The 25835-nt window shown below is 34.8% G+C and overlaps 1 pseudogene; it reads right to left on the reverse strand.

The window, feature by feature from the left end:
* Positions 1-24574: 24574 nt before the first annotated feature.
* LOC125113405 (U4/U6.U5 small nuclear ribonucleoprotein 27 kDa protein-like) lies at positions 24575-25564 on the reverse strand (annotated as a pseudogene).
* Positions 25565-25835: the final 271 nt, after the last annotated feature.

Raw genomic sequence — 25835 nt, forward strand, 5'->3', positions numbered from 1 at the left:
TCAGAATCTGAATGCAGGCCTAATCCCATCTCCCACCCAATGACCTGAGGCATTTCTTGCACTTCCACTAGTCAAGCAGGCCTGCCTTGTTCTGATGGCTTTTTTGAGCAATTTATTTACTACAGTGATCTCCCAATGTCCCCTAAATTTCCCTCATTATCTGTGGTCCTTTACTGGGACTTCTACAACCACCTGTGCCTCTTCCATCCCTATCAGTTTCTGCTTTTGCATCTGCATCTCTGCTCAGGTAAGAATTGATTCCCTATATTTGCTTGCCTGTCTTTTCCAGCCTGGGTGGGAGCAGTTTGCCCCATGTCCTCCTCTCTCTTACAAGTCCAAGAAGGGTTGGTAGTTTTTCAATCTGTTCAATTCTTCACTTGACAATTAAAAGAAAAAAAAAAAAAAGAAAGCACGACCTAAAAGTTGAGAATTATTATTATTTTTAATGGCTTCACTTGCAGCATATGAACATTCCTGGCCCAGGGTGAATATGAGCAGAAGGTGCACAGATCTGGATCCCTTAACCTGCTCCTTCACAGGGACCCAAGCCACTGTAGTCAAAGTCCTAACACACTGAGCCACAGTGGGAACTCTGAGGATTATGTTTTATTAAAAAATTAGGGGTCTGCATTATTCCCTTGATTCTCACCCACAGTGCAACAAGGAATTGAGGTGGCAGGCTCTCTATAAGGGAGCACTGTGTGGGGATCTAGGCTGCTGTCAGAGCTGAAAGGAACTCCCTTAAAGTGACAGCATCACACCTCGAGAGTTAGAGCTCTTGTTGGGTGTTGAGGTGTTGGCGTAAGTTAATTATATCGGTTTTATTAACTATTTAGGGTAGATTTTATTTTATTTATTTATTTTTTAACAAAGTGTAAAGATTTTTTTTTTTTTATTATGTGTAACACAGACAAAATTATTTAAGTCAATAAACTTTTAAGGATTCTCTTCCCACTGCTTTCTCCAATGTTTGGGGTCCTTTCAATGTTTCAGTCATTATCTTCAAGGGAGCCCCTTTAAAAAGAGTTTTTGCTTGGTGCAAACATGACATGCATACGTCATGTCAGTCTTGCCACAGTTGTTTAGTTGGGCTTCTTTAGTGTCAATGAAATAATGGACAAAAGGGTAGATTTTAAAACTTAACTGAGCATACAATTCAAGAAACATGTAGAGGGTGATTGTTTCTGACTGCAATAATGAGGAGATATATTTTCTCTGTCGGATGAAAGAATTAAATATACTACTTACCTGAGATTATGAAAAGATGAAATGTTCTGCAAAAGGAATTTTTATGGATGATACTTTTTTTTCTCTTTATGTGCAAAAAGTTAAAAAAAATACCACATAAAATATTTTAGTGTCATCTTTTTGAAATTTGAGGCAGTTTTCCCCTTCCTCAGTAGAATAAATCAGATATGATATACTTTTTCATGATGGCTCAAGGTCATATCAACAAATACGGAGTTATAGACATGCAGTGATACTCATTGGTGCTAATGAGGTACGCAGACGTTTTCCCTTCTTTTATTCTTTTACTCCTTCTTCCTTCCTTTCTACCTTTCAGTCTATAGATTCAAACCATTTTCCTTTTTGATATAAATTGTAGAGATAACTTTTCTCTGATCCTTTGGACTTGACCTTGCCTTCTGAAAGTAACCAGTGTTCTCTCCCTGCCTTTTCTATAATACCTGCTCTCTTGATCAACTTCTAATGTAAAGTAAAAGCATTCAGAGAAAGCAAATAACTATGCTACTTAAAATTCTAACTAACATTAGAGCAATCATATTATATATATGACAGAAGTCGTATGTATGTATAAACATATACCATATTGTTTATTTGGAGGGGATTTAAAAACTTATTTGTAGGCTCTGTGATCTACTTCTGAGCTGTTTGCTCTTATGAATTACAAAAGTGACAATCAGGATGTGAGTTCTTATTGTGTTACTGTTAATGTTAGACACATTCAGTAGTGTTTGGCTAATAGCAGTGTTCTCCAAAAGTGCAAGTGAAAATATTTTGTACAGTTTCTCCATGACACTTCAGGTCTGAATTCTGCATAAGAATCATATAAAACTTATAAAATAATAATAAATTATAACTTTGAATTAGAATAGGTCTACAAAGCAATGCCACTTATAAGAGCTTCTAAATAATTTAAGATCCTAAATTATAAGAATCAAGCTGTGACTCAGCTGAAAATCATATTATTACGTGGCTAGTATATAGCTTAATTTTCATTTTTTTAATCAAGAATGCTACAAAATGTAGTACTACAGAGAAGACAGTTCAGAGTAATGTTCTGCTTTTTTATATTTTTATTTATTTTAAATACTGATATTTATATATGGGGCATTTTCATGATAATAGCTGAATACTAGCAAATAAAATTTTAATATGACATAAAGTTGGTGATATATAGAATGCTGTACAGACTTCAAAATGAGAAATGATCATTAAAGCCAGAATTATGTGGAGATATGAAGCAGAAGTGGAAAAATAGTTTGCACATTATTTCCATTCCAAATATTTTGAAGTTATAAGACTATATTACTCCGTGAAACTCTTTTTATTATACAGTTCATTTCAGAACTTGTGAAATTCAGCAAGAACATCAATATGGCAGGTGATTTTAAACTTGCAAGTCACTGCACAGCTGAATTTCTCAAAGGTAAAGTTTATGTCTCCTCATATTTAACTTGAAGTCATCAGAGGGCCTGGCATATATTATACAATCAAAAATTTTGAAGAAATAAATATATGCTAAGTTTAAATAAATCCAAGTGTTTATAAAACTGGAAACTGGAAATTAAATTTTATTTTACAAAGTAATATCTCTTTCTTCTGGTATATTCTTTAGTCTCTAAAATCAAATGACCAGAGAAACTTGATTTTTTTTTTTGTCATGGATTATATGGACTGTTAATTCACATTTTTGGATATATGCTGGAGGCCAACTCCGGTGGCCAGGGAGTATACATCCTGATTGGAGATGGACAGCGTTGGCGAAAGAACGGAGACAGCCTCTTTGTCCCTTCTTTTAGGGCTCTGGACTGCTCAAATTTTATTGGCATAAGTGGTTAATTATATAGACAGTTTTTCGCTACGGATTATATCATAGTGTTAAAAGTACATTGGTTAACTATTAGACTTTTTTTTTGATCACATGGTACAGCAACAATGCGTCATGTTTTAAAATCTTTAGTTTAACTAAATTTAGTGAGAACAATTCAAGGACAAACAGGCACAGCATATCATGTGGGAAAGAGGAGACCCAGCACAAACCATCTCATGGCCAGCCAATTCCCACAAGCTGAAGAAGTTACAAACACAAAAAATCCTGTCTTTAGACTAGTGTCTATCTTCAAAGTGGCAGGGAGACAGTGCGAGAAAATAGCTAGCTACTGTAGCAACTTAGCTAGCTAGCTAAGCTAGCAACTTAGCTAGCTACTGTTAAAAGTTTCTAAACTCAAGGACAAAACTCACAGCTGGGTTTCTTTTGATCAAGAATAATATATGTCTAACTTTTACAGACCTCATTAAAATCCTAACTAAAGAATACTGTATAACTAGTTAGTAGATAAACACTGTTTAATTAAGTTGGATTTAAATAGGGGAAAGTTCTTTTAGAATGAAATTCTTATTATTATTATAATTTTGTTAAGTCACAAATCACCACAGGAAAATAAGAATGGGAACTAAGAATAATAAGCAAATAATCAGGAAAGACTGAGGAAAACTGAATAACAAACAAAACAGCAGGAAAGACTAGGTCACCCGAGAAACAATCCATGTTCTCCGGCGCAAACATGGAAATTGCTTTCCCAGGAAAGCCCCAATTCTTCCCCATCAACCTCAACATGAGGGCTGTATAACCTGAGGCCTGCCCTGGGCTTGTACCATGCAGGCAGGCTTTCATCCTGACCAGAAGCCCACCTTCGGCATGCACCGTTCAGGCAGGCTTTTATCCTGTCCAGAGGCACACCTTCGGCATGTACCTTTCAGGTGAGCTCCCTTCCTTAGTCAGGAACCTGCCTTTAGGTTTTTCTGCCATCAGGCAAGGTCCTTTTTTTGAGTCCCTGCATCTCCTTGGCTCCCGCAGATATATATATTTATTGCACTTTGACACAATTTTTTCATGCCTAACTTTGTCCATTGTGCAACTGTCTAGCAAGTCAATACTTACATAATTGTTACTTTGTGAGAAATATAGACTCCAATCTTATGTAACTGGGCATCAAGATAAAGAAAGGATAAACAAATATTGCACAAGAAATAATACCTAGAAGCTTTATAAAAGAAATGTTTATGGACTTCCCACTGTTGCATAGTGGATAAAAAAAACAATTGCAATGGCTTGGGTTGATGTGGAACCGTGAGTTTGATCCCTGGCCCAGCAGTGGATTAAAGGATCCAGGATTGGCACACTTGCAGTGTAGGTCAGCTGTTGCAGCTCAGATTCTGTCCTTAGCCCAGGAACTTCCATATACCATGGGTGTGGCCATAAGAAAAAATTGTATAAACGAAAGCAAGTTACTTATTGAGAATTATATATTTAAATATGGAAATGTGAAATGGAATTAATTAGGAGAATTTTGCCTAATTAAGAACTACTGTAATCAGTAGTTTGAAACATTGTATTTGGGAAGTATCACTTTAGTTTTACAACTTTTACTTATTTTTAAGTTTATGGAACTGGTTTGGATTTCTTATTGTAATCCTTAGGAAAACCATATATTTAAATTATTAGATTCATTAGATACTACCTGCTAGTGTTAACTCATGTAATATTTATTGAGCACCAGTCTTGCAATATAGCAGTGGGTGAGCTGTGGGAAGATATTACTATATCATAAACTCCCCTGCCAACAGGCAATTGATCACACTGCAAAGGTAATAAGATATGGTCTGAAGAGGACCTTCAAGAATTGCGGGTAGTGCCTGAATCACTAGGTGTGAATTCAATTTCATGGAGTGCTGGGGAGAAATTTTACCTAAAACTATCATTTAAAAATCCTATGGGAGTTCCTGTAGTGGCACAGCAGAAACAAATCCAGCTAGGAACCATGAGGTTGCTGGTTCGATTCCTGGACTCGCTCAGTGGGTCAAAGATCTGGTGTGGCTGTGAGCTACAGTGTAGGTTGCAGACACAACTGGGATCCTGCATTGCTGTGGCTATGGCATAGGCTGGCAGCTGTAGCTCCCTAGACCCCTAGCTTGGGAGCCTCCATGTGCCATGGGTGCAGCCCTAAAAAAAAAAAAAAATAATGAAATAAAGCAATAAATAAATAAATAAATAAATAAAAGCAAAAAAAAAAGCAAAAAAAATACTATGGAATAAAACATTGCAGTTTAGTCTTCCATATAAATGTTAAAAGAAAATAAAAATGTAGGCATGTGACTGGGGTAAAACATATTTTTATAAATACATAAGCATATATTATAATAAATTAAATATATAATTTAGATTTCTAACTTATGGCATAATATTAAATATAACTTCTACAGGTGGAAAATCTTACATATTCAAGATTTGCCTAATTATTTTGACTAAATTTGGCAAAGCTGGGTTGTGAAATTATATTACTTTCTTTTTTCTTTTTCCAAAAGACTTGTTTAGAGATTCAAAGATGAACTTAGACGTTTAAACTTTTCATTAGAGAATGTTGTTTTATACAAAGGTATTGGGCTCCAATATTTCAAATGTACATATTTTTAAAATATGATAGAATTGTCATTCATTTTATTTCATATAAAATGAATTTGTTGAAGTGTGCAGTAAAGTTCAGTCACATTCTTATATTTTCATGCCCTATAATGAAAAAGAAATGCATATTGGAAATTATTTTAAAAACTACAGGAAGCCTAAGAGGTTGGATATTTTTGAAGATTTAAAAATATATCTAATTTGTACTTGTATTAAATTATTAAATTAAACTATAAGTTAGGAATTTAGTTTGGTTGTACATATTCTTAGAATAAAAATAGTTTTTTGAATGATCTCTCACTTGATTTAGGGAAATTTTATTCAAAAAGTAAGAGCGTATTTGGATGTTCTGTTTCTAGTATCCATCCACTTTATTAGTTGGGTTAATATGTCTAAGGAAACAAGTATATCCATTCTTTCTGAGATTCTTTTCCTATATAGGTTATTACCCTGTGCTATACAGTAGGTCCTTGTTGATTATCTATTTAGTATGTATATGTTACTCCAATCATCTAATTTATCCTTCCCCTAACGTTTCCCCTTTGGTAACCATACATTTTGTTTTCAAAGTCTCTAAGTCTGTTTCTGTTTTGTGAATAAGTTCATTTGTATTTTTTTTTAGACATCATATGATATTTGTCTTTGTCTGACTTCACTTAGTATAATGATCTCTAGGTCCACCCATGTCGCTGCAAGTGGCATTATTTCATTCATTTTTATGGGTGAGAAATATTCCATTATATATATATGTACAACATGTTCATTATCCATTCCTCTGTCAATGGACATTTTAGGTTGCTTCCATGAATTGGCTATTGTAAATATTCTGCAATGAACATTGGAGTGTATGTACCTTTCTGAATTATTGTTTTCTCCAGATGTGTGCTCAGTAAGGAACCTCCATACTGTTTTCCATAGTGGTTGCACCAATTTTCATTCCCACCAACAGTGGAAAAAAAAAGTAAATTTAATTATATAAATATATTTTTAAAAATAAATAAATATCATTTGATTTTAACGTTTCACATTCAAAACACATTTCTATAATCTTACAAGTTTCTATGTGATACACTACAAAACCAAGTTGAAAATATACATTGATAGGATATAATTTTAAATATAACCTTTATAGACCATCTAATGACAAAGATTTTTTGATTCTTTGTTATTTTTCCTTCTGGATGGCCATTAAGAGAATTTGTGTTATACTTGTATGGAATATCCGTTTCCAAGAAGAGTCCAAATGTGATGTCATTGTCATATCACACAGATTGAGATGCTATGAGTAGAAAGGTAAACAAACTTTGGCCACATCGCAATAAAACTAAAATTAAACCCCCTTTCGTAATGCAGTACAATCTGTTTTTTTAAGGGTTTAACAAAATTAACTTTCAAGTACTATCAGTTTTCCTTTGAAAATAAAACTTGTCAATGCTAGCTACATGCTTCAGTTTGTCTCTTTCTCTCTCCTATGAAGATGTGGAATAATTGAGGAAAGAGCTTGTTTTGGTTCCATGCCCGGAATTTAACTACCAGAATTTAACTATGCATAACTGCCAAGAAGATAGCTAAAGAAAAATCATAAGGAAAATTGAAAATAAATAAATAGTTGCTATTTTAAGCATTTCCATGATAACTAAAAATCATTTGTGCATCATTAGCTGCGGTTAAAGAAAATGATTGAATACATATACAATGTGTATCATATATATTATATGAAATTACATATTTATATACATACATAACTATGCATATCATTATATGAACTATGTATTTGGATTTCTTAGCTAGAACCAACCAAATGTTTAAATTATCCATAGACTAATTATTGTTTAAAAATGATCTGGATTGAATATAAAGAGGTACTGAAAATGAAAATTTTTATATTGTAGTAGTAAATGCTAAAATTTATACCAGAATATCAAAGATCTCTTTATAACATTGAAGTACATAAAATCACTAATTAGTTCTACTCTCCAGTTTTAAAAAGGGAGCCTGAGCATCTTGAAGGTTAGTGATTCATTGTTGCTCACTATATATTATCAGACTTTTAATTTATCTAATATTTCCTAATTTTGCATAAATGGAATGATAGTATGTATGATTTGGGGGCAGGAGGGCTGGTTTTTGTCATGCAACAAAACTATGTAGGGATTCTCCTATATTGTTGTTTTTCCTTTCTTTTTGCTAAATAGTGTTCTATTGTTAGGATATACAGTATTCATGTGTTTCTAAATTGATACATATCTGTGATGTTTCCCATTTTTGACTATTATATATAAAACATTTGAATAAGGAGTTACCGTCATGGCTCAGTGGTTAATGAATCCAGTTAGGAACCATGAGGTTGTGGGTTCGATCCCTGGCCTTGCTCAGTGGGTTAAGGATCTGGTGTTGCCATGAGCTGTGGTGTAGTGGCAGATGTGGGTCGGATCCCACATTGCTGTGGTTCTGGAGTAGGCTGGCAGCTTCAGCTCCAGCTCCAGCTCCGATTAGACCCCCTAGCCTGGGAACCTCCATATGCCACAAGTGGCCTAGAAAAGGCAAAAAGACAAAAAAAAAAAACTACATGCTTTTCATACACTTATTTATCCTGGGAGTAGGACTAGACTGACAGGATATGCTTAACTTTATGAAATGTTTTTCAAAGTGGTTGCTCCATTTTAAATTCTCATTGGCAGCATCTGTATGATGATTGCAACATTAACCAACATTATTTCTTTATGTTCAGTCTTTTTAATTTTAGCCATTCTGAGAGTTATATAGTACTCTCCTTGAATGGCATTTACTAGTGAAACTATCTGGGCCTGAAATTTTCTTCTTGGGAAAATTTTAAACTACAAATTTAATTTCTTTCATGGATATAAGGCTATTTATTTTACCTACTTCTTGAAGAAGTTCTTGTATTTTTTTTTTTTGGTTTTTCAAGGAACTTATCTATTTCTAAATTATTAAATTTTCTCATATGCAATAGTCCATAACATTCCTTTATTATCTTAATATCTGTAAAATCTGTATTAATTTTAATCTGTGTACATCATGATATTTGTAATTTATATTCCATCTCTTTTATCCTTGATCAGTTTGGTTAAGGTTTATTAATTTAGTTGATATTTTCAAAGGCTGTAACTTACCTTTCCATGGGCATATATGATGACTTTCCCATTTCACCCGTACATGCTGTTGCTTTTGAATAACCTAGGCTTTGAGGTGTGGCTTCTGAAAAAGGAAAAAAGATAAAAATGAAGGGCGGCAGGGTGGGATGGGGGGAAGTATGCTGGCCTCAGTAAACAGTGATCAGAGCACAGATCCATGGTATTTGAAGAATAGGGTCCTTTTTGTACTAGTAACATGTGCACGGCTACCTGCCACAGGGCTGGGAGGAGGGAGATGGGTAGCTGGTACAGAGCTAAGAGCTAAACTTGACAAAAAGTAGTCACACTTTACCCTTCCGGCCTTCTAGAACTTGCAGTCCTTCAATAGAGTCCATAGTTTCAAAATAGTTACATCAGACAGATTCTTCCAGTGCAATTGTTGTCTCAATGAGGAGACAGATTCCTGGGACTTCCTACCCTGCCATCTTCCCAGAATCTCCTCCTATGTTAGTCAATCTTAAAGCAGATTTTCTTCCCCCAAAAGACTTTAGAATCACATATGATAAGATTAAATTCTGATTCTATCACTCAGTAATGCAATGATGAACAAAGCACTTCTTTGAACTCCATTTTTAACCTATGAAATGGTGCAATCATTACTTATTTGGAACTTATTTATTTATTTATTTATTTCTTAGAGCCATACCCATGGCATATGGAGGTTCCCAGGCTAGGGGTCAAATTGGAGCTACAGCTGCTGACCTACACCACAGCCATGGCAATGCAGGATCAGAGCTGTGTTTGTGACCTGTACCACACATCACAGCAATGCCTGATTGTTAACCCACTGAGTGAGGCCAGGGATTGAACCTGGATCCTCATGGATACTGGTCAGATTTGTTTCTGCTGAGCCACAACTGGAACTCCCGAAACACATTTATTAGATTAAAGTATTTAATTTTTGTAAAACATCTGAATAGTGTCTGATGTATAATAGATGCTAGATTAATTGATAGCCTTTATTATGAGATTATTTTCATACATTCAAAGCACCTTAAATTTTGTGTACCATAAAGCACTTACAAAATACTGGCACAAAATCAAGGAAAATACAAACACAGAAAAGTGACGTGAAAGGGAAGAAAGAGTTAGAAAAATATGAAAGCTATTTTAGAACATTTTAGGATGTTACTAAAATAAACAAAGCATAGATCGATAGATAGATAGACAGACAGACAGATAGTACCTCTGGAAAAATCTTGACATGATTTTCTTTGGGTTCTGCTATTTTTATCTCCCAGAGGATGTTCATTTTGTGAAAGGGAGTTTCTGGCCATCAAATAATTAAACATAGAGAAACATATTTTTGGACTTGACTGAGTTCCTTACAAGGGTAAGGAACAGGAATTCCATAAGATGTAGGGTAGCTGGAAAATAACTTTCATACTTTCATGTCACCATGCCTGTAATTTAGTTATACTTTTCATGCACTTATAAAAACATCAGTTTTTTGTTTTTTTTTTAATATTTTTTTTATTTTCCCACTGTACAGCAAGGGGGTCAGGTTATCCTTACATGTATACATTACAATTACATTTTTTCCCCCATCCTTTGTTCTGTTGCAACATGAGTATCTAGACAAAGTTCTCAATGCTATTCAGCAGGATCTATTCTAAGTAAATCTATTCTAAGTTGTGTCTGATAAGCCCAAGCTCCAGATCCCTCCCACTCCCTCCCCCTCCCATCAGGCAGCCACAAGTCTCTTCTCCAAGTCCATGATTTTCTTTTCTGAGGAGAAAAAACATCAGTTTTTAAGAGACAATTTAAGAATTCAATTTGTAATGATAGTGTTAAAATGTCTTCAAAATATTATTTTTTTTCCCATAACACTGAACTTTTCTACTGATTTGAATGTATAGCTGACTTTAGCCTATGTGAGATTTTTTTACACTGTCAGCAGTAAGATAAGTGAGGGAGAAATGTCTTTGAATAATATTTTTATTAACCTGTCACCTTCACAGATAATTTTAGATAAATCCTGGGAGAACCTCTGTTTTACTCATAGTAACTTGGCAGAAAAAAATACATTGCATTACTTTTTCTCTGATTTTGAAACATGATGCAGTTGAAATGAAATAAGTAGATAACTTGTTAGATATTTCTTGAATAACATATTGAATCTACTGTTACTTTGTTCATTTCTACCAATTATTATTGTAATTTGCTTTTAATATGAAAGGGATGATTACATACTTGATACATTTACACAAATAAATTATGAAAGTGTAAAATATTTTTAAAATGTTTTCTGATCAAGAGAAATGGGATGTGTAATACTGGGATATATGAATTACTTCCTCAAAGTAGTGGGAACATATTTTTCTAACCTAAATAATTAATTAGCAATTATTAGCTATCTTATATGGACATTAATAAGGATGTGAAGGGAGTGAACATTAATGAGACTTCCATGGTGAAAAGGAAAACAGTATTCTTTCCAGGAAGAGAGTGAGCTAAGTATATATCACTAATGATTTTTTACTTTTAAGAAAAAAAAAATGCTCTCATCTCAATTTTTAAATGTAGTTTTGTGAAAATAAATTTTTTAAAGGTTTGTCTTTTCTAGGAGAACCACTGAAAAACAAAAATTGGGAGTTCCCATTGTGGCACAGTGGAAATGAATCTGACTAGGAACCATGAGGTTGAGGGTTCAATCCCTGGCCTCGCTCAGTGGGTTAAGGATCTGGCGTTGCTGTGAGCTGTGGGGTAGGTTGCAGATGTGTCTCGGACCTGGTTGCTACAGCTGTGGCTATGGCATAGGCCGGCGGCTGCAGCTCTGAATGGACCCCTAGCCTGGGAACCTCCATATGCCGTTAGTGTGGCCCTAAAAAGATTAAAAAAAAGAAAAAGACAAACAAAAATCTTTTGGTTGTTGCTAATTAGATCAAGAGTGAAAGATACAGGAATTTCTATTTCCTCCACTTCCCTACCATTATTTTTGTCTTTTTTTACTTGTTTGGATAAACTTATCAACACACTTTCAAGATTACTGATTTTTTTTACTCTGGTGAATTTAGTCTGTGCTTAAGCCCATTGCCAGAATCCTTAATTTCTGAGACACTCCTTTTCTAGCTTTGGCTTTTTCTACATTTCTCACCTTTCTGCTGTAATGCATTCATCTGTTCACATGTGCCATCATTTTGTACCTCATTTTAAAACATATTTACAATAGTTTCATTCAGTTCCTTGCCTGAAAAGTCTAACAGTTAAGTAATCTTTTGGTTTCTTTCATCGACTGTTTACTCTCTCACAACAGTTTATTATGACTTGCCATGATGTCTTATAATTTTTTTACTATATATTTGGCATTTTATTTGACAGCACGGTAGAGGCTCAAATAAATATTTACTCCAGGAATGGGTACAGTTTTTCTTTTGTCAAGCAAATTGTGTAAGGACCTGAGTCAATATAATCTTTAATAAAATTAGGTAGAGAATTTGGTATCTTTAGTTATTTTCAGTTCATGCCTAAGTTCAAATATTTTGAATGTGGAATCAAGAATTCTCCTGCAGAGAAATCCACAGAATTCTCTAGATTTTCTAGCCAGTATTCCAGCATTTGAGTATTCTTTCTGTTTTAGGGCCTCTCTGCCAGCTTTTTCTAGCTCTGAGCTATAGATAATAGCTGTTCTTTTCTTTCCTAAACCAAGAACAATTTTTTTTTTTGCTTTACTCAAATGGTTTCAGAGAATTATGGTATTAAATCTTTCACAAAATAGACTATGACCATATGGCAAGTTTATTTCATTAACAAACTGGACATGACATTTACAAAGAGTCTGATACTTCAATCTCTTAGAAGTAGAAACACTTTAATAACAGCCTTGTAGAAACACTGTAATAACAGTCTCTACTATTTTAATATTCTCAACATCTCTGTATTTGAAAGGGCTAGGTACTTTGAGAAAGTAATGCAAAAAAAAAAATAGCATGTCTACTAAATGGCTTACAGTATTGACATCTATGCTTCTCTTTTGTATTTGAAGTTCACATAGGGCAAATTATACTGTTTTATTATTCATTTTACTATCTACTTTAAAATGAAACTTAGTTTATGTATGTAGAATAAACTGCTTGCAAAGACCTATAGCCAAAACCTAAAGATCTCTACCAGATTGTTTTACACATGTCTGTTTTATTCAGATTAATATCTAGAAATCATCATAAAAATAATTATTCATGTTCATAAAATCACATCAAAACTTATATTCTGTTGACAAATATGGAATAAAAAACTGCTTAGGAAATAAAACTAATGGGAAAAAATTATTACCTCATCTGCTTTAAAATGATAGGAACATATTTCTAGACAGCTAAGGAACTCCCATAGAAGAACATTTTTATCCTTTTAAATTTCTTTTTTTCCACTAGAAATTCAAGTGCTAATGCTATCAACTTCAAAAGCAAGACCAAATCTGATGCAATTTGCAATGAATGTGCTACTAACTTTAAAATAGTTTAAGAAAGGAGTATATAGCTGGTGACGGCAATCTATAATACAATTGATTTTCGCAACTTTTTCCTTTGTGCACTTAACTGTTCGACTTTGCTCTGTGGTCATTTATCATCTAATTTCAGCTTTTGAGAAAAAAGTGATAATTTATCATTTTGTGTGATTCAATATTTCACTAGATTATAACTTTCATGAAGACAAAGGATAAAGTTTATTTTTCTTAATTATACATTTTTGGGAAAAATCTATATAAAAGAAGTCATTTTGTCTGATTCTTTATCCATGAATTAAATTTATTTCATACAGGTACAAAATAATAATTAGTACCCAAACTTTTAAATTTTAAATTATTCCTTTAAATTACAAATTCATTAGCTTTCCCAACAAGATTGCATGTTTCTCAAGAACAAAGAGAATTGATAATGCAGTCAAGGATTATAATCACTAACAATGGAAAAATTACTTTTTCTGAAAATCAAGATACACAATGTTTATTTTTTTCTTATGAATAATAAAACTAGGTGAACCAACTTTTGATGTAAAAATAAGATTAGGGAGTGACATCAGCAAGATGAGTGAAGAAGACATCCCTCACTCATATCTCTCCCTCAGGGACAATTTAGTATCCATCCACAGTCACAAGTGCCTTTGAGGGAGTGTGGGGACCTCGCACCATATGCTAAGGAACCCAGGAGGAGTTCCCCTTCCCCATGCATCAGATAATGGTTATATAGATCTCAGTCCTGGCTTTGGACTCTGAAGTGGCCCATGAACCAGTTCCAGCTCCTCTTGTCCAGGAACCACTGAAGAACACTGACTTATACAATCACCCATGGATGAGAATGCCTTTGTAACAGACAGTTCAGGAGTTCAGATAAGTTCCAGCCATTGCTGGAGCAGAAAAAAAAAAATTTGAGATTAGACTCACAGGATAGTTTAGAAGAACAGATTAACTTTACCTGTGTCATGGAACCCTCAAAGCAACACAGCTCAGTGCATGAAGTGCCCTTTTGTCCTGTTTTTCTATGGAGGAAGGTGAGAGCATGTGAGTGAATGACCAGCTTTCCTAGCAGAGGCACCCATTTTTCTTTTGCCCTATCCAGAGTTCCGAGTCATGACTAGGGGATAGTGGACAGTAGTGAGAATAGCAGCCCAGGCTTAGAGGAGGAGGTGTCAAAGGGATATGGCTCCTACTGAACTGCATCACAGACTCTATCAGGAGGCCCACACATGACTTCTGGGATGCCTTCCCTGTGGATACCTAACTGCCCCATGGGCACCCCCAGCACTGTGTGCCTCAGCCACACTTTCTCATACCCCATGGCCAGTTCCCTGTGTGTACTCATGATGATGGTGAGAGCAAGACTTGAGAGATGGCTAGTGACCATGTGCAGAAAGCCAGCCTGAATCTGTAGACCAGAGAGAGACCACAGACTTTAAATTTATCACTTCCCTTGGGAAAGCAAAAAGGAGCCTGTGAGCGCCCAGCCTGGTGAATTGTGGGATGGTGAGAAGGGGTATAAATGTAAGAATCTTGCCACAAGAAAAAGCAAAGAGTGTGGAACAGGCCTATCCATAGAAGGTCTGATAAAGCCTCAGAATCCCTAGCAGACTTCTCTCCTGAAGTCAAAGTGTGGAGCCTGGAGCAGGTGATTACTACCTCAAATGCCAAGACAGCAACACAGAACTTCAAGATTGTGCAAAATCAAGTAAACGTAACACCAGAAGAGTACAATAATCTTCTAGCAACCCACCTCAAAAAAAAAAAAAAAAATGGAGTGCTGCAATTTACTCAATGAATAACTCAAAAAACTGCTTTAAGGAAATTCAGTTAGCTTGAAGAAAATACAATTTAATGATATCAGTGCCACTACTGGTTGTATATCCAAAGCAAATAAATCCAGATCTTGAAGAGATATCTGTCCTTCTATATTCATTATAGCATTGTTTATAATAGCCAACATACTGAGACAAGTTAAATATTCTTTGAGAAATGAATGGATAAAGAGAGATGGGATATTTCACAGTGGGATATTACTTGGCCATGAGAAAGAAAGACATCTTGCTGTTTGTGATGGATCTTGAAAGCATTATGCTAACTGAAATAAATCAGAGAAAGACAAATACTATATTAGCGCACTTATATGTGGAGTCTTAAAAAGCTGAACAGAAAATGCAGTGATGGTTTTCAGGGGCTGGGGTTTGGGAAATGGGAAAACATTGGCCAAAGGCTATAAATTTCCAATTACAAGATGAGTAAATTTATGTGGACCTAATACATAGCATAGTGACTATGGTCAACAGTACTGTGTTATATACTTGAAAGGTACTATGAGTAGGTTTTAAATATTTTATCATACAAAAAAATTATAATTATGTGAGATGATGGAGGCGTTAACCTATACTATTTTGGTAATCACTTTGGAATATTAAATGCATCATATCATATTGTTACATTTTACACCTTAAAGTTACATAATGTTATATATCAATCATATCTGAGTAAAACTGGGAAAAATATGTAGAATTAAAAAAAATATATAATTAGGAAGTGAAAGATGAGAATAAAAATATGGATTTTTTTGCAGTGGAAAATTTATATAATTAGTAAAATAATAGAATTAAATATTGTGAATAAAAACATAATATTTGTTGACTTAACCACAAAGGAAATTAATAAGGGGTATCAGAGTGTACAAATAAAAGAGGTAGAGCATGTCATTAAAATATATATTGGTGTTATGGGAGTACCTTTATTGGAGATTTAGAGTAGAAAGTTCCAGGAGTCAATCTAAGCAAAGAAAAAACTATGAGCTGCAAGAACCATGACAATCAAATATTATAGATTGCTGAAGTATAATTAAACACTTACAGCATTACAAGGAGGGCTTGAAGTTGAAAGGTGATATATTTGAAGCGATTTTGGTGTTTGCATAAAAGTTACCATCTCCCTTCTTCCAGCCCCAAGACAGGCAGCTGTAGGAATGGTGGGCTGAGTTCCTGGTTGCTGTTCCTGGTGTGGCTTACTGGTGCCAGTTATGCCATAATAATCTTGTCCTCCAAAGTTTGGTGGTGGGGGTACATTTTTACTTGCCTGCTGATTCACTTAAGGATTAGTGCAAGGGATGGCTGTCATGTTTTTGCCTCCTTGCACTAAAGTAACTTCCTAGGTTGCATCTGTGGAGGGAACTTAAAGAGACAGAATACCTATTTTTCCTTTATTTTCTACTGGATTCAGATACTCAAGGAAATCTGTCAAGTCACTGGCTAACCACAGAGATAATGGAACTGAGACTTCAGTAACCATACAGACAAGGAATATCATCCTTGAAGAAACAATTTGGAAATATCCTCAAATAAATAACAGCTGTACCCAACAACCCACATTATACCACCATACCTATCATAGAGTTTAATTTTGTAAACTTGGTACAGTAAGAGATTGAAAATAGAAACTTATAATAAAAACAATTATAATAATATACTGTAATAAAAGTTATGTGAATAAATTTTCTATATCAAAATGTCTTGTACCAGTATATAGGCACACCTTTTAACTCCGCTTCATTTTATTACACTTCGCAGATACTGTGCTTTTTACAAATAACAGGTTTGTGTCAACCCTGCATCAAGTGCCATTTTCTCAACGGCTTTTATTTTTATTTATCTGTATCATATTTTGGTAATTCTTACAATTTCAAATGTTTTCATTATTATTGCCTTGGTTGTGGTGATCCATGATCAGTGATCTTTGTTTGATGTTACTACTGTGAGTTGCTGAAGCTCAGATGATGGTTAGCATTTTTTTTGCAAAAAAGTATTTTTTAAATTAGATATGTACATTTTTTTAGATATAATGCTTCTGCACACATAATAGAGTGTGGTGTAAACATGACTTTTATGTACACTGGGAAACCCAAAAATTCATATGACTTGATTTATTGTGATAATTCATTTTATTGTGGTGGTCTGAAACTAAACTCCCAGCATCCCCAAGCTGTGCTATAATGCCTTTTCCATCTTTAAAAAGAAACCTTTTTAAGTATAGTGAATTTACAGTGTTACAGTGTTTCATGTATATAGCAAAGTGATTCAGTTATATGTGTGTGTGTGTATTTCAGATTCTTTCCTCTTATAGCTTGTTACAAAATATTGAGTATAGTTCCCTATGCTATACGGTAGATTCTTGTTGGTTATCTATTTTATTTTTTTATTCATTTTTTGGCCTCCCCGTGGCACATGAAGTTGTAGGCTAGGGCTCAGATTCAAGCCACAGTTGCCACCTACTCTGCAACTGAGGCAACCCTGGGTCCTCAACCCACTGTGCTGGGCAGGGGATTAAACCTGCATCCTGTTGCACCACAGTGGAAACTCTGGTTATCAATTTTATCTTATTATTATTTTTTATTTATTTTGTCATCATTTTTTAGGGCCATACCCACCACATATGGAAGTTACCAGGCTAGGGGTTGAATTGGAGCTGCAGCTGCCAGCTACAGCAACCCCAGATAAAAGCCACATATGCAACCTACACCACAGCTCATGGCAGCACTGGATCCTTAACCCACTGAGTGAAGCCAGGAATGAACCCACATCCTTGGGTTCATTACTGCTGAGCCACAATGGGAACGCCTATCAATTTCATATGTAGTAGTGTGTATATGTTAATCCCAAACTCCTAATTTACCCCTTCCCTTTCTTTTTGGGTGACCATAGTTTGTTTTCTGTGCCTTTGGATCTACTTCTGTTTTGTATGTGTTTATCATGTATGGCTATAACTTTTGTAGTTTGATGTGCAATAGCAAAACTAGCACAAATTTCCTTTTCTTTCTTCACAATTTCAAGAATAGAGGATTTGTCCTTATTATAGATCTTATCAACTTCAGCATACATTTTTCTGTCCTTGAATTTTTACCTCTTTTACATTTAAAGTAATCATTTTACACTTCTCTGTGGCCTATCGGAATTGCCGGTATTGCAATTCTTGTGTTCGGGGTCATTATTAGGTAAATTAAGGTCTACTTAATCACAAACACTACAGTACCCTGACAGTTAATATGACCACTGAGCCCCCCTACTAATTGACCAGTGGGTGGCATCTACTGGACAATGGGATGATTCACAGTTCTGGGTGGAACAGTGCAAGATAGCAAGTGATCACATCATGCTACACTGGATGTCATGCAATTGAAAATGTATGAATTGATTATTTCTGAAATTTTCCATTTAATATTATGGGATTGTTACATAAACCTTGGGACATGAAACCACAAATAAAGCGATTATATTTTGTTATGTATTTGTTATACACTGATCATTTTGTTTTGTTTTCTAAATATGTCATTGCTCTCTCTACTTCTACTTTTTCTTATAGGCTATATTCTATAAAACAAGTCTGCTTCTTTATTTTTTCCCTTACATTTAATTTGGACACTTCGTTTTATCTTTCAGCCCTCATCATAAAAGTATCACATTTATTTTACTTGACACTCACATAGACCGAATAAAATTGATATTCTAACAGCCACATTTTACAGGTGAGCAAGCTGTTGCTCAAAGAAATTTAAGTTCACAAAACTATAGTGCTAGCATCGAGGCATTTCCAAAATCTCTTTGTTTTAAGAAATGAAACAATGCATTTAAAAGATGAATAATCCGGAGTTCCTGTCATGGCGCAGTGGTTAACGAATCCGACTAGGAACCATGAGGTTGTGGGTTCGATCCCTGCCCTTGCTCAGTGGGTTAAGGATCTGGTGTTGCTGTGGTGTAGGTTGCAGACGCAGCTCGGATCCCGCATTGCTGTGGCTCTGACGTAGGCCGGCGGCTACAGCTCTCATTGGACCCCTAGCCTGGGAAACCTCCATATGCCACTGGAGCGGCCCAAGAAATGGCAAAAGGACAAAAAAAAAAAAGTATAATCTTCTAGAAACATATGATTTTGATGCTTATTCCAGCTTAACATTTTATTTTTAACAAAAACATAGTTAAGAAGAGCTCACCTTGAATACAAGTAATGCACTCTTTTACTTTTCCTATTTTTATACTGGAAATTACAAATGTTTTATAAAACATTGTCATGAAAGTTTCTATTCAAGTATGATCCTTGAAATATAGACTTGAAGTTCAATTTCCCATCTGCCTATTGAGGCATCTTTTCAGAAAGTACTCAAATATAAACCTCATACATTTTAAATTTGGGAAGATGTATTTAATCAACTGAATAAGGATATATGGCTAAAAGTTTTCGTATGAGGTAGTAATGCTTCTTAATGCACAAATCAAAAAAACTATCATTGTCAAAAAATTGTAAATTAATTATTCCTGTTTCATTTTGCTTGTTTTTGAAATGAACAAGCCATAATGGGATTCACACTTTTAGAAATGACATGTTTATGTTATTTTCTATAATGCTACCCCCAGAAGTACTTTAAAACACTATGTAAACACCAAGCCTCATGAAAGATAATATAGATATGAAATTGAAAACTTTGTATTTATTTACTTCCTATAAACATATTTTGACAGGATTATGTATTATATCTTGTATAAAGGAAATATATTTTTGCATAATCTATCAAATTAAATAATATCTCTACATAAAAAGGTATATAATATAATTAATGTACTACAGTTCTGAAAGAATCAGATTCACTTATTCAGGCAATAAATAATTGTCATCTAATATGTACCAGGCATTGTTCTAAAAACTGGAGAAAAGGCAAGTGCTAGGCAAATGCCTACACTTTAAGAACTTACATTGCCTTGGAGGGAGGGAGATAATATATAAATTAACTATACACACACACACACACACACACACACAATAGATTGATGAAGAGATTATCGGTAGAGAAAAAAATAAACCAGGGTGAGAGAACTAGGGGATGGTGGCATGTGTGTGATATGGGTGTATTTGTGTGCTGTCTGGTATGTGTTCACAGTGTATGTGTGTCTGCATGAGTACTATGTGATCAATGTATGCTGAGTGTATGGTGTATGTTTGGCTAATGAGTGTGATTTCTGTGTGTGTGTCTGTGTGTGCACCTACAAATGTTGTTTTATGCATCCTCATGCCCCTGGTGTCATTTGCAGAGAAACCTAAAATGAGTGAAGCAGAAATGCAGGCTTATCGAGTGAGAACATCACAGAAGAAGACTAGGGTGTTCACAAATACTTTGAAAGGCTGAGGCATGCTATTTGTAATAGAGGTAAAGATGGAAGTCAGAGTCAGGAGAGGAAGGAGTAAAAAGTAAGAGATTGTTGCTGGCCATGTCCCTTAAACTGCTTTTAGATGGAAAGCCAATGGGAGATTCTGTGCCACAAAGAGGAGTATGATCCTATTTACATTTTTGAAGGATTCGTTCAGTTGGAATATGGAGAGGTTATCCTTAAATGAAAAAAAAATTAATTATGGTAAAGAGAGTGAAATTGACTAGCTCAAAGCTATCATGAATAAGCAATGGGTCAAGGAAGAAATAAAAAATACCTTGAGAAAAAAAGAAAATGGAAATACTACATCCTAAAACGTATAGGATGCAGCAAAAGAATTTCTAACAGGGAAATTCATTGTGACAGATGCCTATATGAAGAACGAAAAGATCTCAAAGAACCTAACTTTATACCTCATGGAACTAGAAAAAGAAGTAAAAACAAAGTTAGCAGCAATAACTAAGATTATATGGAAAGTGAGATGAAAAAGACAATAGAAAAAAATCAAACTATGAGCTAACACTTTGAAAATATAAACAAAGTTGTCAAATCTTTAGCTAGACTCAGCAAGAAAAAAGATAAAGGACTCAATAAATAAAATCAGAAACAGGAAACATAATTTATACCACAGAAATGCAAAGAATCTTAAGAGAATACTTTGGATAGTTTTGTTTTTGTTTTTGGCTATGCGTGCAGAATATGGATGTTTCCAGACCAGGGATCAAACCCACGCCATAACAGTAACCCAAGCAATTGCAGTGACAATGCCAGACACTTAACCTGCTGTGCCACAAGAGAACTCCACTCTGAATAATTATACACCAACAAATTGGAAAACCCAGAAGAAATTGAGAAATTTTTAGAAATATACAACCTTCTGAAACATGAAGAAATAAAAAATCTAAACAGGTCAATTACTAGTAAGGAGACTGAATCAGTAATTGAAAATTTTTCCAAAACAAAAGTCCAGGACAAGATGGCTTCACTGGTGAATTCTACTAAACATTTAAAGAAGAATTAATACCAATCCTTCACAAAGAATAGAAGAGGAAGGAACATTCCAAACTAATTTTACAAGGCCAGCTAACTTATACCAAAACCAGACAAGGACACCACAAAAAAAGAAAATTACAGGCCAATATCCCTGATGGACCTAGATGCAAAAATTCTCAACAAAATATCAGCAATCCAAATTAATACATGCAAAAGATGTTACACCATGATCAAGAGATGCAAGGATGATTCAACATTTGCAAATCAGTCAGTGTGATATACCACATTAACAAAATGAAGGAGGGAGTTCCTGTTGTGGCTCAGTGGGTTAAGAACCCGACATAGTCTATGAGTTTGCAAGTTGGATCCCTGACCTTGCTCAGTGGGTTAAGGATCCAGCATTGTTGCAGGCTGCACTGTAGCTCATGGATATATCTCGGATATTGTAATGCTGTAGCTGTGGAGTAGGCAAGCAGTTGCAGCTCCAATTTGACCCCTAGCCTGGGAATTTCCATATACTGTGGGTATGGCTGTAAAAAATAAATAAAATAAATGAAGGAATATTATTATCTCAGTATATTCAGGAAAAGCTTTTGATAAATCCAACATCCATTTATGATTCCAACTCCCAATAAAGTGGATGTAACTGAACATAATAAAAGCTATATATGACATGCCCACAACTGACATCATATTCAACAATGAAAAGACAAAAGCTTTTCCTCTAAGATCAGGAAGAAGACGAGAATGCCCATTGTGAACACTTGTATTCAATGCAGTATTTGAATTCCTAGTCAGAGCAATGTGGTAAGAAAAAGAAATAAAAGACACATCCAAATTGAAAAGGAAGAAGTAAAACTGTCATTATTTGCAGGTGGCATGATTGTATAAATAGAAAACTCTAAAAATGTTACTAAAAACTGTTAGAACTAATAAATGAAGTAAAGTATCAGGATACAAAATAAACATACAAGCATCTGTTGTATTTCTATCTGTGATAACAAACTGTCTGAGAAATTAAGATATAATCCCACTTATAATTGTATTAAAAAGAATAAAATACTAGGAATAAATTTAGCCAAGTGGTGAAAGACCTATATACTGAAAACTGTAGGACATTGTTGAAAGAACTTGGTGAAGACACAAAGAGAAAGATAGTCCATGATCATGTATTGAAAGAATTAATATTTTAATACGCCCATCCTACTCAAATCCATCTACACATTCAATGCTGACCTTATGGAAAGTCACATAGCATTTTCACAGAAAATAGAGCAAAGAATCCTAAAAAGTGTATGGAACCAGAGAAGATTCTGTTATAAAGTTGAAATATTTTTAAATGCATGAATTAAAAGTCTATTCATAATTTGAAAAATGTATATATTGAAAGAAGAATCAAAAAATTAAAATGAAAAAACACGCTAGTTGAATAAAATCTATAGTTAAATTTGACAAAGTTTCTGTTCAGCACTTAAGTATGTAATGACATATTTGTTAGTTGTGATTGCTTGATCTTCCTTCTTTTAAAGCTGTGTTTTCAAGTTCATCATTTCTTATATTTCCATGAATGAAACTATTCTTAACTCAGCTTTTTTCCCCTGTATGACATATATGTATCCTATCCTCGTAGTATAGTAAAATTTTGTCTGTTATGCATTACAACCCTAATAATAATCCCTATTTAGTCTTTATTTTTTTTTGAGGCAAGTTTAAATATGTGTTGTTTATGATGCTTGCAGGAAATAAAACCACTTGAATTAAAATGGCTTAAGCACTTAAGGTGTATAATCATTTCACTTTATAGTAAGTTTTGAGATAGGCATTTTAAGGGTAGATGCAGCCACTCAAAGAAAACATCAGAGATCTCTTGTTGATTTCATCCTGCCTCTTCTATTCTTGCCTATTTGGCCCTTTGTCTTTAGGCATGTTTCTTTATGGGCAGAAGAGGTCACAGCATCAAGAATCATAGCACTGCTGAATTCAAGGCAGGAAGAAAGTAGGGTTGTTTTTTACCTATCTCTTTTTGGGGTGTGGCATTCTTCAAATAAAATGTCTTTTTAATACTCTATATTTGGGGTATGTGTCTATCTTTAAAAGCAGTCATTGGCAAAGGATAATGAAGTAAACACTCTTCACTTAGCTGAGAAAGTGAACTTTACCCAGGATGGAAGGAATTTAATGGAGCATCCCATCTTACTGAAAATGTTGTACCAAACATAATCATGATACCTTAAATGAAGGAGGAAAAAAGGTATAGATATTGGATAAATACAACAGTATTTGACATATTTTTAAAAACTCAGAAATTTCAGGCAAAGTAAGTGAAACTGCCCAAAGGCAACAAATAAATTCCATTTGAATTTGGTAATGGGAAGGTCTGGACCAGGACTTTCATTGCTCCTATTTTCTTTAACTTCCAAAATGTTTGGCTATAGTCACTGATCTAAATCAGATACCTTCTGAATTCCGTATCTTTCATTCCTTATTTTGTATCACAACCATTAAATCAATTTGAAACTTGCCAGTGTTGAGGCAATTACTCATCTCTTACATCCCTAAATTTTATGATACTTTTAGAATGGTTGTCAGTTTGATGCTATAAAAACATGATCATGCCTATAATCTATATTCTTTTTTCTCTTCATTGATATTATTTTAAGCATATAGTTAATTTGCTTTATAAGCTGGCATATAGTTCATTTTTATGTTATGTCTTCAAACATTCTGCTTATAGTGTTTATGAATGCTAATATATTTCTCAAGTAAATAAAATTGTCATTAAAAAAAAATAAAGACCATAGTTAAGTTGAAATGTCTGCAGAATAAGAGGTTCCTTGTTGGTTTTTTGCCATGAGGTAAGCTGATGCCAAGAGTGTTAGACATTGCATTGGAAAAAGACAATGCAAAATTTTTTACTAATTTCAAATATTTTATTATTTTATTTTTTTTTAGAAATATTGCTTTATTTGAGAAACTTACTTCCAAATTACTTTCATGTGTTTTAAAAAGTCCTAAGGAGCATCCAAGAAGAGACCATATACAGCTTCCATAGGTATAAGGACAAAAAAATGCGGTTGATGACTGCCCCAAACGATATTTCCTAAAGGAAAAAAATGTAATATTTAACCTCCTTTTTTAATTTTTTTAAAATTTTGGGGGTCTTTTTTGCTATTTATTGGGCCACTCCCGCAGCATATGGAGGTTCCCAGGCTAGGGGTCCAATCGGAGCTGTAGCTGCCGGCCTACGCCAGAGCCACAGCAACGCTGGATGCAAGCCACGTCTGCAACCTACACCACAGCTCACGGCAACGCGGGATCCTTAACCCACTGAGCAAGGACAGGGACCAAACCCGAAACCTCATGGTTCCTAGTCGGATTCGTTAACCACTGCGCCACGACGGGAACTCCTAACCTTTTTTTGAGGCAGGGTAAGTGAACTACACACATCATAAATAAAATTTTCTCACTTTACAAGGAGGAAGGACTGTGATCCTGTTTTTGATGCACATTAAATACAAAATACAAAATCCACAGCTCTGATCAAGATGAGGGGAAAACATCATTCTTCAGCATTCCAATTCTCATGCAATGAAATCCAAAGGTCTGTTAAATCCACCTTTTCGATTCCTGCAGTGCCTATACTTCCTCTTCTGAGACACATTTATGGCATAGGCATTTACAGAGCCATCCACCTTTTTTCCTTTTGTAGAGTCAAAGGAGGCAAATCCCATTAACTTCATCATTTCTATTTCTTCCTCTGTTTTGCCCTCTAAGTCTTCCTCAGTAATCTGACGTTCTTTGCTCTTTATTTCTTTTGTTTCTTTCTTCTCTTCGTCTCTTCTTTCAGTCGAGAAGGGAGGGAGATGTGGATCTATGTCGCCTTGGAGACCTGGAACGTCTTCTGTGGGGGGAACAAGAGCAGCTCCTTCTCCGATCTCGCTCGCGGGACCGGGACTTTTCTCGGCGCCTTCGTTCTCTCTCCCAGGATGTGGACCGGGACCTCCTCCCTACGCTCTGTCCGCGGGGAGCGGCTGCGGCTGTGACCCATTCGGAGTCCTCTTCCACCTCACACCCAATTTCAAATATTTTAATTGCATCTGTTATGCATGTTTTGACTCCATATGATTTTTTTAAACTTTCCTCAATTTTATTCTATCACCTGGTTAAATTCAGTGGTTGACACTCAACTGGCGCATTCTTTGGCTGTGGCTCAGAAATGACAGTATGTGCTAGGTTGAATATAGAGTAAGGGAAGTCAGCTCAGAAATCTTTCTCTATTATAAGGCAGGAGGGGAGAATGGACCGTATGTGGACGTGAA

The sequence above is a fragment of the Phacochoerus africanus genome, chromosome 13, assembly GCF_016906955.1.
Source record: "Phacochoerus africanus isolate WHEZ1 chromosome 13, ROS_Pafr_v1, whole genome shotgun sequence".
NCBI classification, from domain to species: domain Eukaryota; kingdom Metazoa; phylum Chordata; class Mammalia; order Artiodactyla; family Suidae; genus Phacochoerus; species Phacochoerus africanus.